This window comes from Mandrillus leucophaeus, unplaced genomic scaffold, assembly GCF_000951045.1.
Source record: "Mandrillus leucophaeus isolate KB7577 unplaced genomic scaffold, Mleu.le_1.0 Scaffold126, whole genome shotgun sequence".
Lineage (NCBI taxonomy): Eukaryota > Metazoa > Chordata > Mammalia > Primates > Cercopithecidae > Mandrillus > Mandrillus leucophaeus.
The window spans coordinates 2,749,657-2,764,888 of NW_012100987.1; the positions used below are offsets into that span (position 1 = coordinate 2,749,657).

Sequence of the window (15,232 nt, forward strand, 5' to 3'; positions counted from 1 at the left end):
CTAGGCGGAGTGTATTCTCTCTCTCGAGAAAGAGAGAAACTGGAGAAACCAATGAAGTATTTGAGCTTTTAGAATGCTGGGAACACAGTGATTTAGTAGTCTTTCTCATAATCAGCATCACCACTTAATCATTATATAGTCTATCAGTTTTAAAAAATGTCCACGTGGGACATAAAAGAGGAAGCTGAACAAAATTATTCTCTCTTAAAGTTAGTATTTTATCCATTCTTTTAGATCGTGCTTTTTTCTCTCCTCAAAACTCTCTCCCAAATAGCAAATAGGTAAGCAACTGGAAAATAAAAAATGACAGATACGTAGCATTGTGGGAAGTTTTTACAAACATTCAGGCATAACTCCATTTGATTTGCACTGGTATTTTTTAATATAGGGAGAGGAGTTTTAGTATTGACAGTTTACAGAAAAGGAAATTGATACCATAATTGACTCACTGCCTTTGCCACTGTTCCCCTATCCATCTAGGAAATGAACTGGTGACTCTGCACTTAGCCCCTGCCCACCCCATCCTCTGCCTTCTGTGTCCCTCAGGTGGCATCCTCTGGCTTCCTGAGCTTCCAGTTCCTCCTGGATGCCTCTAGTGCAAGGCCCTGGCAAAAGACTGAAGATTGGAAGAGGGCGCCACAATTCCACCACCTCTTCTAAGAAGAGTGGTGACTGGACTGTGTGAAGCCCAAAGAAGCCGATAGAGCAGGGAAACTCATGCACACATTCCCGGTAAAACATGGCTCACAGCAAGCAAGTCCAGTCCAGTGTCTTTCCTTGACAGTGTCTGTCACTGACTGGAGGCTTCACATGTAACAGATTCCCGTCTCAGACATGTGAAAATAACTGTACTCTGTAAACTGCCTCACAGCTTAGGTATCAAAATAATTGAAATTAGCATCCTTTTCCGTTTAGCCCATGTTACCTCTCTGCTCCCTATTCTTTTCCCTTTCCTACTTAATTAGAGACAGGGTCTCACTATGTTAGCCAGGCTGGTCTTAAACTCCTGGGCTCAAGTGGTCCCTCCACCTTGGCCTTTCAGAATTCTGGGATTACAGGTGTGAGCCACTGTACCCAGACTCCCTATTCTACTTATTCTAGATTCTTCCTTCTCTATGATTCTGAGCTTCCCAACGAGAGGTTTTTATCTGTTTGCGAGGCTCTACTTTTAAGTCAGTTTCTTTATCATTAAGGCAAAGAATGAGTGTGAAGACATGGAAATTGAATAAGTATATTCCATCCTGGCCGGGTGCGGTGGCTCACGCCTGTAATCCTAGCACTTTGGGAGGCCGAGACGGGTGGATCACGAGGTCAGGAGATCGAGACCATCCTGGCTAACACGGTGAAACCCTGTCTCGACTAAAATACAAAAAAAATTAGCCGGGCATGGTGGCGGGCGCCTGTAGTCCCAGCTACTCAGGAGGCTGAGGCAGGAGAATGGTGTGAACCCGGGAGTCAGAGCTTGCAGTGAGCCGAGATCACACCACTGCTCTCCAGCCTGGGCGACAGAGTGAGATGCCATCTCAAAACAACAACAACAAAAAAAGTATATTCCATCCTACCAGTAGATAGTGAGCACAGATCATGGCAGGAAGTATGATTAGGCCATATTACTGACTTTATAGGAGCATTTCTGTTTTTAAAGAAATGACTTTCTACAATGATTCATCACATATTTTGAGTTATCCCTATTCTCTTTGAGCTTTCTGGAATACATATTAGCCTCATTTTCACACAGACACCTCTACTTCTCTTACCCAAGTGATGAACAGTGAAAGAGAGGAAAATTTTTAATCAGGTACTATTAAAGGATTTAACTCCATGGCAGTATAGGTTTGCATCTTACAGATTCTAACATATACCATGAGAGCAGAGGAGACATCATTTATGCATTGTAATTCAGAACAATCTGAACCTGGAATGCTATGCTGAAGCAGAATTCATTAGCTTGGCTATTAATACAATGAAATCACAGACTCTAAGGGTCAGAATGAACTTTATATGTTACAGTCTAGTGTTTCCTAATTAGGGGAACCCCTTGCGTGTCATATTTCACAGAGAGCGAGTCACTGCTATGCAGTTTTCTGCATACTTATGTGTATTTTTAAAAATTTGTTCTTAACAACCAGATGGTTGTAGCTGTTATTATCTTTTTTGCACTTCTGGCTGACTACTGTTCCCACATTAGTAGTTTAACCAACTCTCCTTAAGTGCCCTGAGTGGCCGCGTATTCTTCTGCAACACAATCTGAAGGCAGAGTTCTCTCTTAGAATGTCCAGTAGCCTCTTACAGTGCTGTTTAGGTCTTGGAATCTTCTGGTTGAACAGAATGATTCTAATGATAATGCTATAATTTTCACTCATTGGCCCCGGTGTTCCTCTCAACACTGTCATGAACCAACTCACATCTTAATTCTCCAGATCAAACACCTCCAGTTTTCTCAGCTGTGTCTTCATAGGTTCACTCCAGCTGATCATTGTGTCTTTTTAAGTTTTCATACCACAAATTGAGGGAACACATCCTGTGAATGGACTTCTCTGAATACAGGTGTACCTCAGAGATATTGTGGGTTCAGTTCCAGACCACTCCAATGAAGTAAGTATCACAAGAAAGCAAGTCACACAATTTTTTGGTTTCCCTATTACATTTAAAAGTTGTGTTTACACTGTACTCAAGTGTGCAATAGCATTGTCTTAAAAAAGTACATATCTTAATTAAAAAGCACTTTGTTGCTAACAAGTACTAACAGTCATCTGCGCCTGTAGAGTCGTAATCTTTTGGCTAGTGGAGGGTCTTGCCTCTGGGTTGGTGGCTGCTGACTGATCAGGGTGGTAGTTGCTAAAGGTTGGAGTGGCTGTGGAAATTTCTTAAGACAACAATGAAGTTTGCCACATCGGTGGACTCTTCTTTCATAGAAGATTTCCCTGTAGCATGTGATGCTGTTTCATAACATTTTACCCACCATAGAACTTCTTTCTAAATTGCAGTCAACCTTCCGATGCTTCTTTATCAACTAAGTTTATATAATCTAAATCCTTCATTGTCATTTCCACAGTGTTGACAGCATCTTCACTGGGAATACATTCCATTTCAAGAATCACTTTTTTTGTTCATCCATAAGAAGCAGTTCCTCATTCATTCAAGTTTTATCATGAGATTGCAGGAATTCAGTCACATCTTCAGGCTTCACTTCTAATTCTTTTTTTTTTTTTTTTTTGCAACAGAGTTTCCCTCTCATTGCCCAGGCTGGAGTGCAATGGCGCAATCTCGGCTCACTGCAGCCTCCGCCTCCCAGTTTCAAGCAATTCTCCTGCCTCAGCCTCCTAAGTAGCTGGGATTACAGGCATGTGCCACCACACCTAGCTAATTTTGTATTTTTAGTAGAGACAGAGTTTCTCCATGTTGGTCAGGCTGGTCTCGAACTCCCGACCTCAGGTGATCCACCCACCTCAACCTCCCAAAGCGCTGGGATTACAGGCATGAGCCACCGCACCTGGCTCCACTTCTAATTCTAATTCTAATTCTCCTGCTGTTTCCACCACATCTGCAATTCCTTCCTCCTTGGAAGCCTTGAATCCCTCAAAGTCATCAATGAGGATTGAATCAACTACTTCCACATTCCTATTCATGTTGATTTTTGACTTATCATGAATCACAAATGTTCATAATGGCATCTAGAATGGTGAATCCTCTCCAGGGGTTTTTAAATTTAATTTGCCCGGATTCACAAGAGGAATCACTAGCTATGGAGCTATAGTCTTATGAAATGTATTTCTTAAATGATAAGACTTAAAAGTCAAAGTGACTCCTTGATCCATGGGCTGAAGAATGCATGTTGTGTTAGCAGGCAGGAAAACAACATCCATCTCCTTGTACATCTCATCAGAGCTCTAGGGTGACCAGGTGCATTGTCAATGAGCAGTAATATTTTTCAAGGCATCTTTTTTTCTGAGCAGTAGGTCTCAACAGTGGGCTTAAAACATTCAGTAAACCATGCTGTAAAATCCAAGCTGTGTTGTTACATTTATACAGCATAAGCAGATTTAGCATTTGATTTAGCATAATTCTTTAAGGGCCCTAGGATTTTCAGAATGGTATATGAGCCTTGGCTTCAGCTGAACGTTACTAGCTCCATTAGTCCCTAACAAGAGTCAGTGTGTCCTTTGAAGCTTTAAAGCTAGGCATTGACTTCTTGTCTCTAGCTCGGAAAGTCCTACATGACATCTTTCAATAGGAGGGTATATCATCTACACTGAAAATCTGTAGGTTAGTATGGCTACCTTCATCAGTGATCTTAGCTTGATCTTCTGGATAACTTGCTACAGCTTCTAAACCAGCACTTGGTGCTACAACTTGCACTTACATGTTATGGAGACAGCTTCTGTCCTTAAACCTCATGAACCAACCTCTGCTAGCTTCCAGCTTTCCTTCTGCAGCTTTCTTACCTCTCTCAGCTTTGAAGAATTGAAGAGTTAAGCCCTTGCTCTGGATTAAGCTTTAGCTTTGGGGGATATTGTAACTGGTTTGATCTTCTATCCAGACCACTCAAACTTTCTCCAAATCAGCAATAAAACTGTTTTTGCTTTCTTATCATTTGTGTGTTAGCTGGAATAACATTTTCATTTCCTTCTGGAACTTTTCCTTTGCTTTCACAACTTGGCTAACTGGCTCAAGAAGCCTAGCTTCCAGCCCGTCTCAGCTTCCAACGTGCCTGACTCGCTAAGCATAATCATTTATAGCTTTTGATTTAAAGTGAAAGATGTATGACTTTTCCTTTCACTTGAACACTTAGAGGTTATTGTAGGGTTACTAACTGGCCTGATTTCAATATTGTTGTGTCTCAAGGAATAGGGGGGCTCAAAGAAGGAATGAGATGGGATAGCAGCTGGTCAGTAATGAAGTCACAACACACACAACATTTATCTATTGAGTTCGCCATCTTGGGTACAGTTCATGGAACCCCAAAACAATTACAGTAGAAACATCAAAAGTCACTGATCACAGATCACCATAAAAAATATACTAATAATTTAAAAGTTTGAAATATTGCGACAGTTACCCAAGTGTGACACAAAGATGCAAAGTGAGCACATGCTGTTGGGAAAATGGCACCGGTAGACTTGCTCGACTAGGATTGCCACAAAACTTTAATTTGTAAACACACACACAACACACAAACACACACACAATATCTTCGAAATGCAATAAAGTGAAGTGCAGGAAGATAAGATATGCCTGTATATGCAAAAATGGTGTTAAGTTTTTTAGCAGTTTACTCTCTCTACTAGGTTATCTAAATCAAAAACTGCTGACAACTGTATCTTGTCTAACCCTTGTACCTAAAATAGATTTCTTTTAAACCTAAGCATGCAACGTTTTATGTATGGTTGGAGCCATCCCTTAATGATGGCTTTGCTTGTAAGTCGTGTGTTCCCTATCACTGAAAGTGTTGAGGCACAGGCTGGAAATACAGGACAGAATCATTATTCTGAGGGTTGCACATACTTTTTCAAGTCTAAGAAATAATTATTTTATATTCATTTTCTTGATTTGGGCCCATTATTCTAATAAACTGAAATGACTTGAAAGTTCTCCCCACCCACTTTGCTTTTATTATTTTTGCTGTCTGTTTCAGCTTCTTCATCTATGCCAGGTAATTGATGAATGTATTGAATGGGATGCGTTCAAGGAAAAAACCCAAAGGCAGGATCCGAGAGGTCTCCATTCAAATAGGTCTTAGTTCTTTAAACAGTAGCCAAAATCCACCTAGCTCTCCTGTTTCCAGCTCACATTTCTCTACCTCACAGTTGCATCTAAATGTCCATGTGAAATACCTGCCCAAAACCAAGATATGTCAAATCCATTCATCCACTTAGCAGAGAGATAGTTACTATGTGCAGGCATGGCTTCCTTGAACTATTATCAGTCAAATAACATTATTTTTAAAAAGAAAGAAAGTGAAATTCTGTTGATTTTCTGTAACTAGTTCAGAATGAGCCCATCCTGACTTCTGATTTATAATTATGTATAAGATTTTATAACAGCGTTCAAAATGAAATCAAAACTAGTTCTCTAGGGAATCAGGTTGGTTTGCATGCTCTTAGTAAATATCCTCTTAGCCTTACCTTTGCTTCAGGCATATTGAGTAAGTTACTTGTGTGTGACCAACACAATTAATTTGGAGTTTGGGATTATAACAGTTGACTTACGAGAGCCATGCACGCTATGGGAGGGGAGTAAGTATCAGTGAGAAACTTCCTTTGAGATAGTTAATTTTGCCTTTAATGTTTGATCTTTTTGTACCATGTAAGTACCTAATAAGTCATCTTTCTATTTACAACTTAGTAACTTAAACATATTTGTAGGTATTTGAAAGAGGAACATTTTCTAGATATTAGCAAAGAATTTAGAGTAGTAAAAGAAATGCTGAGGAGTGCCTTTCTAAATTAAAAATAAGTATATTTTCATGAATGTACAGGTTAGATAATAACGTGAAGATGTGACCAAGTATTTTTTAATGACCTGCTTGTGCTTAATCATTTAAGGCATGTTAAAAAGGAAAAACTGTATCTCAGCTGTCACATACACATTATTGTCAGCAGGTAAATTATATCCACTGTCTCAATTGTGGGTCTCTGTGCGTGAAGCAGTTTACAGAGTATTTTTTTAAATATTCATATTCAAAAATAAATATTAGTACTTAAATGAGCATGCACTGCCATTTAAATTAATATAGTCATTTAAATATGTGCTGTACAAAACAATTATGCACTATGGATTCCCTCACATTAAGAATTCTATTGCTTACTAACTGATTTGCATTTGAATTTTAAAAGAAAATAATTTTGTGAATTTGGTTTTGCTATTTAGAATTCTCACTATTTTCTAAAAAATAAATGATCTAGTAATTTCTACAGTGCAGTACAAGCAAGTAGCATTCAGGCATCAGTGATTCCTACAGCCACTAGATGGTGCACCAGAACCAGATGTTGGGTCTAGTCTAGCAGAGGGTCTGAAAAGAAGAAACTAGAACTCTCATGGTATATATGACATGACATTAAAATGGAACAATGACACTGACATTATCAGTGTTCTGCAGAATATTACAATTTAATGATGAAGTTTTCAAAAGGCAAAATAAAGATAAAATCTGTTTCAAATGAATCTGGAAATATTTTCTATCCCCAATTGACATACTGTTCTCTAATAAATTTGTGAGGCCCTGTAAGTAATCCCGTAGAATACTCATTTTAATTCGTATGAAAACCATATACCTATGACCTTAAAAATTAGTAAACTTAAGGTAGTCACGTTTCTTAGGAATTATTCATATCTGAATTTTGTACATAAAGGAAGTTTATTCATATAGACACTTAAAAATATTAAGCAATTATGATTTAATTGTTTCCAGAGTATGTTCTTCCCAACCTTTATGAAACCACACATTATTTCATATTTTTTCTCTTGATGAATGAAGCCTCTGTAATTAATATCAAATACTGTAACATATTTATTCCATTAATTATATTTGATTACATATTTGGAATGCACATACGCATATGTACACACGCCCCTCCACACAGTGATCCTAAATGATTGCAGATTCTGTCCTTTCTCACTTTCTTACTTGTCTCATCATTTCTTGCTGCTATTCCTGTATTTCTCGCTTCTAATTTGAATCTTCATCTTCATTTACTCGATGAGATTCTGAAGTGGTTTGAGGATATTCCTACAAAGAAAATCAGGGGCTTTGTGACAGCTGTGCATCCTGGTGGCCTTTTGTTCGCAGGTGCTTGTGGCTGCTAGGTCTTAACTTCAGATGAGTGAGTGCTGCTGTTCATGACTTCACATCTGTATTCATTAATTAAATAACTCATTCCACATAAAGCTCCATTTCAGAACCCCCCCCATCTAGGTTCCTTGTTAGATAAAGCATAGGGCTTAGTGATGCCAAGATAATAAATCATTAAAGAGCACACTGACAGTTTTCAAGGAAAAAATCCTCTCCCTATAAGTTGTTTGTAAGTCCTGATCAAATAGCTCGTGAATATGAGCTATATTGGTAACTGCTGAGATATAAGAAAATATAATAGAAATATCACCAAACTTGAAGTCCAGAGACAAAAGTTTCAATCTGTCTTTGGCCTCTAACTGACTGGTGAACTTAGACAAACTACTCGTGTGAATTATTCTCAGGTTTTCTTTTTTACCTTTGAACACAAACATAGCTCTTCTAGTGCCTTACATATCCTCATCACACGTCTCCCTGGAAAGGAGCAAGATTAGGGCACGTGAACACGGGCAGGTATTAGGAAAGCAGTAGAGCTGGGGTTGAAACTCTGGTTTCTCTCAAGCCTCTGCTTGTCCTTACATCTGGTCTCAGACTAGTTTGCCGATAACCTAGGAGCCTTCTCTCTTCACTGGAACCATGCTGCTATGCATGTCTACCCAGCAGTACCTACTCGTTCAGCATCGACCCTTCAGGGTTGGTAAAGTAATGAGAGAGCAAGAGACTTTAATCTGTTTTTAAGGCTTTAATTAACATAGACTGGTCTCTCTCCGTAATCTACTAAAATTTTGTTAGAAGCCAGTGAGAAGATGTGGGCCAAAAGCATTAATCATTAAATAAAATTAAATAGACTGCTCTGGAGTGCTTGTTTGGCACACAGCTCTTTGAATGTAATGGTGTCATGTACAAACGAAGACAGCAAGGAGTCCTAAATCTGGTGGGAGAGACGGCCTCATTCACACATATCCAGCATGTAAAATAATACGTACTAGGAAAGCCCCGAGTGAGCTCTGTGCCAGTTGCTACAGCAGCACTGAAGGGGTCATTCGTCCTGACTGGGGGGATGCAGCAAGCATCACCTGCCTATGCAGGCAAACATGTTTCAGTGCCACCTCCAACAAGGAAAACAAAAAATTTGGATTGGTAACAAAATGTTTTGCAGGTGTAGCACTTATTTTCGTTAATGGGGAAGGGAGTCATTTTAACCTATCATGGAGAGTTACTGTTTAGAGACATATGCTTAAGATTTACAATGATTGGAATGTAGGCAACCATTCTGTACATAGTTGATCAAATTTTGTTTTAAAAGTTTTACCTTATTTTTATTTAAAAAATAAGTTGATCTTTTTTCCTATATTTAGAAAAGACTTCCAAACCTATCAATTATTATTTTTATTTGAAAAAATAAGTTGATCTTTTTTCCTATGTTTAGAAAAGACTTCTAAACCTATCCATTATTACCTCATTTAAATAAATAAATTACTAAATGAGTTGTGTTTCATAATTCTGTTTATGTTAGCACATAAATTATCAATGACGGTACAAAGTTAAATATGCCATGGGATTTTTTGGTTTTGTTTTTTTTCTGAGATGGAGTCTCACTCTGTTGCCAAGCTGGAGGAGTACAGTGGCATGATCTCGGCTCACTGCAACCTCCACCTCCTGGGTTCAAGCGATTCTCCTGCCTCAGCCTCCCAAGTGGCTGGGACTACAGGTGCTTGCCACCACGCCCAGCTAATTTTTGTATTTTTAGTAGAGATGGGGTTTCACCATGTTGGACAGGATGGTCTCGATCTCATGACTTCGTGATTCACCTGCCTTGGCCTCCCAAAGTGCTGGGATTACAGGCGTGAGCCACCGCGCTCGGCCTCCATGGGATCTTTATAGTGTCTTCGTGACATCATTCTCCTTCCTTTGCTTCTGGCTTTATTTTATCCGTATATCCATCAAAGCTGGGTTATATAAAAGGTATGGAATATAGTATCTTCAGTCTTTCTACTTTCTCTCGTTCTGCCTAAGAATAACTGGATTTGAGTGTTGGTCATCTTATCCTAAATGGTAAAATTAACTGCTACTAATATAAAATTTGTGGTTTTAATGGAATTATTAAAGACAATAAGAAATTGTATTTTGATAGAATATAAATTCATCATTAAAGAATATGTAAAAATAGGGTTGGGCACATTGGCTTACACCTGTAATCCCAGCACTTTGGGAGGCTGAGGTGGGAGGATCACCTGAGGTCAGGACTTCTAGAACAGCCTGGCCAACATAGCAAAACCCATCTCTACTAAAATTACAAAAATTATCTGGGCGTGGTGGCATGCCCCTGTAGTACCAGCTACTCGGGAGTCTGAGGCAAGAGACTCGCTTCAACCTGGGAGGCAGAGGTTGCAGTGAGCTGAGATCATTCCACTGCGCTCCAACCTAGGTGACAGAGCAAGACTCCCATCTCAAAAATAAATAAATAAATAAATAAATAAATAAATAAATAAATAAATAAAATGTTGATTCATAATGCTCGTGATAATTCAATTAAAAATCTCCATAACCAAGAATAATAGAATTGTAAGAAATATATTTTAAATGTTAAAATAATGCTCATTTGAGCAACAAAATACAAGGCTCAGTCACATGTTACTAATTTTAGAAGTTTAAAACAAAATATTTGTTTGCAGACTAGAACTGCAAGTGGCACTAGTATTAAATGATACCTCACAAATATATTTTTCTTTTCAAAAGTATGTATTCTAATTCATTAGACAAGAAAACATTATAGAATAGATAGAATGTAAACAGTATATTCTCTTTGTCTCACAAAAATAGATTACTCTTTTGTTGACTCTTCTATGTTCTATTTTTAAAGGAACAAAGTATTTAAATTAAAGTAGTTTCACTCGTTTGATCAATAAGTCTTTATTAGCACACAGCACTAATGTGTTAGTCCCTGGGGATACAGTGGTGAGAAGGCTCAAAGCCATCCTCAGTGTGGCACTGCTGAGTGAGACAGAGAGGAAAACCTTCAATCACAGTGTGGTGGGAAGAGAGTGTCTCGGGGTACTGTGGGGCCAACAAGTGGCATGATCAGATTATCTTTCAAAAAGTTTTCTTTCTCTACGGCATGGACAATAAATTGGTGTGCCTAGGAGGCAAGACGGAGAAACAGAATCATTAGAAACTGGTCTTGGTAAAAGGTGGAAAGGACCTAAAGCAAGGTAGACCACCACTGTGGGGATAAACTGGGAAGACTGCTGGATAGATTTTGGAAGGCAGAACTGGCAGATGTAATTATTAGAGCAGGGCAGGCAGGGAATCACACAGAGGGAAGAGTCCAAGAAATCTCTCCAACTGGAGACATTGATGATTTAGTAACTGAGTAGATGGAGTTATCATTTTTCCAGATAGCAAAACTGGAAGAGGAACATGTTTAGGTGGTAAATGCTGAGGAAGTTTTGATCGTGTTGAAGATGCTTTCAGACCGCCAATTGGAAATGTCCTGTCTCCCTCTCTGGCACTTAGGAGAGAGACTGAGGTATAGCTGCTTAGGAACCTTTCCCTTATAGGTTGTATTGGAAGCCGTATGAGCCAAGAGGAACATCTGCCAGGTTAGAAGTTAAGTCAAAATCTTGGGAAACATTTATGTGACAGGTAAAGGAAGAGGTCTCTGCAAAAGAAACAGAGGAAAAAGTAACCAGTCACATAGGAAAAGAAAGGTCACTACATAGAAATGGAAACTCAGAACAGCCAAATAAAATATTGTCTTTTGACCTTGAACTTTTTACTTACACTGAAGTTCACTTTTATTGTGGGATATTTTAGTTCATTTATATTGGATTTCTGAGTGAGAAGGGCTAGCCTGTTTTTGTTAATACCATTGCCTGTCCTGTGAGTAGTAGCTCACATTTGCAGTCTCCATGCCCAGTTCTGACCAGATATCCTGGTTTATGACAGCACTAATTTAAAATGTTGAGAGGCAGGGTGAGTGTGGTAATTGAGACACATGCTAACTGGGTGATGACACTGGATGAAGTGGGGTTAGTTATTGCAACGACTTCGTTAAGAAGTTGTCCAAATTAAATGAGGTAACATCCATAAAGCTCTTAGAGCAAAATATGGTACATGGAAAGTACGATATGCTTTAGCAAATATAATTTTTATCAACGATACTTATTAGAGAATATGCAGTATTATTTAGAGGAGGAAAGAAGGAACCCACTTGGTCTTCATAATACCTAATGAAAAAGATAGTCAATTAATTCAATCCAGGCAATTCAGTAGAATGGAGACTGGCATATTGATTACTTATTTGATTGAATTGACAGGACCAAATGGATATTATATAATAGATTGTTCTGCTTGGCCTATAAAGTAGCTTTATAGTTTAAAATGTTAAGAAAATCAGCATAAGGATTGGCGTCCACGTACCCCAAAACCATAATTAATTGCTGAAAAAACAGCAAACAGGATCTATTTTTAACTTTATATTATTTATATTTCTTTATAAAAACAGATAAACCTTGAATTTTGTAAATATAAAATATCCTTTATTGAGTGGGTATTATTTGCCAGGTATGTAGTGTGTGTATTTTTGAGTTTCACAACAGTGCTGTAGGAGTAAATGGTATCCTATTTTACAGATGAGGAAACTGGGAAGCTTTCAGAAAGCTTAATTTTTTGGCCTTGGATCGATTTCATATAGGTGACTAAGCCTGCATATGGCTGTGTGCTCTTTCAGATTTCAAAACCTGTGGTATTTTATGCTGCCTTAACCTATGAAGAGGTATAGCCGCCTGGTCTATCTGTAGACAAGTCAGGAGCCTTGTAATCTCAGCTCTTTCCTGGCCTCTAGGTTTCAGTTTCCTCATCTTGAAAGTACCTAATTTCCTTCCAGATCTAAATTCTGTGAACTTTCATGAACTAATGTAACAGAAACCAGAAGACAAGATAGGAATCTTGATTCTGGTTTTTTTCCTCATATGCAAATACCATTCCTCAAGTGAAACAGATTGTCACAGCAAATACGTTGAGCCTTGAATGTAATGAAGCTCATTTGTCAGTGTCTGGGGCCCCGTAACTTTATAAAAGTTAAACAGGGACACGTTTCAGAAATGCACTTCTGAACCTAAGAAAATGCCTGTGCTTCCTGTTGCAAAAGGTGTTCCTTTTCAGTTGCTTGAGAAAATAATAGAGAGGCTGATGAGAACATGGGTGTTTTGTTTAACACAGGCTTTTTCAAACTGCACATTCCTCTTATGTGCGTTGCTCACATGTCATTTTAATATGAAAGGGCACCTGTCTTTTGTCTCAGTACACATTTACCTTTCAGCATTTCAGATGGCGAAATGGGAGGTACCTGAAAAAGTTATTTTTGTTTGGTGGGTTTTGGGAATTCATTCAATACCTGGTGTTTTCTTTAGACTTTATTCTGCCTTCTGCTGGGTAAATGTCATGGAAATGCACTTAGTGACTCTTAATCCTTTTCTTTAACCAAAATTGAAAGAGACAGTCGTTTTCATAACAAATCAGTTAGTTATTTCAAGGAAAAAAAAAAAAAAACCCCGATGTGAGTTTTTATTTTCCCAGAACATTTATTCTATTTATATAATACCTACATTTTTATATGCGCATATGCATACGTAGTTGTATTTAACATGAACTCCGCACTGGAGTTAAAGAGTTTTTAGGATGAACAATAACAACCACACCTCCCTCACCCTTTTTTTTTTTGTATATTGTGTTTTTTTAACATTTAGAGGACTATTTACTTTAAAAAATAGATGCGCTTCTTATTAGTGTTGGTTAACTTGTTTCTTTTTCAGAAATTTTCTAGTTTAGTCCAGGTTTTTCACAGAACTGGAGAAGCACAGATTGTGCTGAAAATGGTCATATTCTTTTTTAAAAAATACAAAAGCTGGAAACGGCCTAAGGATTTATCATGGGACGTAGAGACCATCCCTTCAGAATTGAAGACTTGGAAGTTAATAAACTATACACCAAGCACTGGCATGGGATCACCCAGCTAGACACCTGCTACCCAGCTAGTGTCCTTTGATTTTTCTCTTTACATCAAAAATGTAATGTCTCAACTTAAGAAAAAATTATTAAGATTTATTGGCAAAGAAATGCACAATACCTTTTTCTGTAAGTTTGCTATTTCATAGATTTAATACAAGAAACCAAAATCAAAGATGATCAAATCAAAGTGAAGTCAAAACTTTAGATTATTCAGAAAAATATTAAACACATTTTTAAAGACTCTTGTCAAAAGGGATTCACTGTGTACTCGTGAGTTAGACAAAAGGAGCAAAGAAGGTAGGTAGGCTATTTTTATTTTTAGCTTATTTCCAGAGAAAACAGTTTTGAATAACACATTAGCACATTCCTCTTACGTGTGTTGCAGAATTCACGTAATTTCAGGAATTCTAATTTAAATGAATTTAAGGGAAATGCATTATTTCTAAAGAAATTAATAGAAATCAAGTTTCTGATCACCATTGTTAACCTGATGCAGAGTCGCCTGGGTGCAGCAGCAGCCCAGGCCCTGGTAGGGGTCTGACTCCATTTATTGTCCCAGCCAACTCTTTCCATAGGAACATTTTCATGGAAAATTCACCATTCTGTCCCTGCTGCTGACTTTTTTAAAATTAAATTTAGCTTTCTATTTTCTAGCAAGTTTTTAAAGGAAAGAAGACAAAAAGGACAATTCTGTTCTTTATTATATCCTTTCAGGGCTCATTTACACATACTGCTGGATATCTTACAAACTTAATTATCATTCTAATTAGTTTTTTACTCTCATCATGAACTTAGTTTCTGCTTTCTTAATGTGTTTATAAGATTGGGCGCTTTAAATTGCTTCAAAGCACAAGCATAAGATACAGTGTGCCGTTAAAACACAATGCAGTAGCTACTCAAATTTTTGGTATCCATTTCTAAAATTTGACTAGCCTAAGGAGAGCACTTACAGACTTTCTTTCCTTTTTTTTTTTTTTTTTTTTTTTAAATGAAATACTAGGCACTGGGTGCGTATAATGAAAACATGGGTCTCTCTTGAGCTCTCTGGCTGGGCGCAGTAGCCATCTTCTCTTCCCCTACCCCCATATATCAGCCTCTAATTTTGAGGAGAGAGTTGAAGATCTTGTTTTCTTTTTTTTTTCAAGCATGGTGAGAGAATGCTTAAATTCCAGTTTCATTAATGGGGCAATGGGAGCAAAGAATATTATGCATAAGATTTGTGGGGGGATCATAAAAGTACATGTTTTTATAAGGATAATTTTATCACTTAGATAATTAAATTTGCTGTTTTCTGGTATACTTTCTTCCCCCTACCCCCATAGGGAAGGTTTGCATTCCTTATTATATGTCTTCATTAGTTACTTAGCCCCAAGTAGCTTATAAATTTTTATTTTTTTATTATTTTTTCTTTTTAATTTATATTATTTA

The 15,232-nt window shown here is 37.8% G+C and overlaps 1 protein-coding gene across 1 annotated transcript in view; it reads left to right on the forward strand.

Annotated features, from left to right (window-relative positions):
- KLF12 (Kruppel-like factor 12) overlaps positions 1-15,232 on the forward strand; it is a 507,200-nt gene that overhangs the window by 472,692 nt on the left and 19,276 nt on the right. The window lies entirely within an intron of this gene.